Source organism: Piliocolobus tephrosceles, chromosome 12 (assembly GCF_002776525.5).
Source record: "Piliocolobus tephrosceles isolate RC106 chromosome 12, ASM277652v3, whole genome shotgun sequence".
NCBI lineage: Eukaryota > Metazoa > Chordata > Mammalia > Primates > Cercopithecidae > Piliocolobus > Piliocolobus tephrosceles.
The window spans coordinates 22,755,126-22,756,672 of NC_045445.1; the positions used below are offsets into that span (position 1 = coordinate 22,755,126).

The 1,547-nt window shown below is 37.1% G+C and overlaps 1 long non-coding RNA gene across 1 annotated transcript in view; it reads left to right on the plus strand.

Moving 5' to 3' along the window:
* LOC111531605 overlaps window positions 1–1,008 on the plus strand; it is a 37,028-nt gene extending 36,020 nt beyond the window's left edge. The window contains exon 3 of the long non-coding RNA XR_003308383.1: window positions 874–1,008. This is a non-coding gene — a long non-coding RNA (uncharacterized LOC111531605). The remainder of the gene's footprint in view (window positions 1–873) is intronic.
* Window positions 1,009–1,547: the final 539 nt, after the last annotated feature.

Genomic DNA, 1,547 nt, shown 5'->3' on the forward strand with positions numbered 1-1,547 from the left:
GGAAGAAAGAAAAAGGGAATACTGATAATAGATCCGCATTTTGAAATTGCTTGTTTCTTGGTGGTGGCATTAACTGTGACCTAACTGCTTTTCTATATGCAGGGCTACTGTATCTGAAAATATTGTAAAGAAGCAGATCTAATTTTGAGAAATGCCAAAAACAAGAAGGCACTCTTAAAAAAAAACTAGCATCCCACAAAATATTTAAGAATAATCTTTAAGAATATTTAACAAGTTTGCAAATGTTTAAGCTACAATAAATGTAGAGAACATATTTGAGCACTGGACATACAAATACATGGGAACTTTAAATAGGAAGTTCTTATATGACCAATGGAATACGTGAATGTGTGATAAAACCATTTTAAAAGTCATTTCCTCTTGGGATTGAGAGACCACTTATTTATGGTATATATACACCTATGTGTGTACACATGTTTATTGACTATATTTTAGGCATGGTAATCATTTCAGTTACCTTGCTTTGTGCCTATATCCGTATGTATGTGTATATGTACTTATTTATACAAAACAAGATGTTAAGGAGAGTTTGTACATGCATTTAAGGCAAGCAAATACTTTCCCTTCAAAACTTTGTCAGAATACACATCTGGTCTGATCCAAACCACTACAGATTAATCCAATTTTAATTTAGTTTATTTTTTGTGTGAACCTAAATATAGTAGGCCTATGTATGTATACATTGAAAAGTATGGAAGAAAATAACCCAAGATATTATCAGTTGTCTTAACAGATTTTATGATGGTGTTTTTCTTCTTGGTGTACACAAGATTATTTTTTAACTACGTGGCAAACATCATACTCTCTTAATTTTTTTTTTTTAAGAGACTAAGGTGTCACTATGTTCTTCAGGTTGCTCTGCTCCTGGGTCCAAGCTATTCTCCTGCCTCAGCCTCCCAAGAAGCTGAAACTACAGGAACACACAACTACCTGGCTTGCAAATACCACTGCTAATAAGAAGATATTGTAAATCTGATACCTAAGAGATAAGAGGTAACACACACACACACACACACGCACACACACACATACACACACACTCAAATCACAAGAAGAAGCTGAAAAATATTTAATGACATAGAAACTTGTGGAAAATAAATTATTCACCGGTAAACATAGGACAATTTTTAAAACTCTGTAACTTTTTTTTTTGAGACAGAGTCTCACTCATTCTGTCGTCCATGGTGGAGTGCAGTGGCGTGATCTCAGACCCCTGGAACCTCCACCTCCCGGGTTCAAGCGATTCTCCTGCCTCAGCCTCCTGAGTAGCTGGGACATCAGGTGTGGGCCACCATACCTGGCTCATCTTTCTATTTTTAGTAGAGACAGGGTTTCACTATGTTGGCCAGGCTGGTCTCGAACTACTGACCTCAAGTGATCCACCTGCCTTGGCCTCTCAAAGTGTTGGGATTACAGGCGTGAGCCACTGCGTCTGCCCCCAAACTGTGTAACTTCTAATGGGAATTTATACAGATGTAAGTGTATGTATCATGCTCTGTGGAGCAATGTATTACATACAATGATGT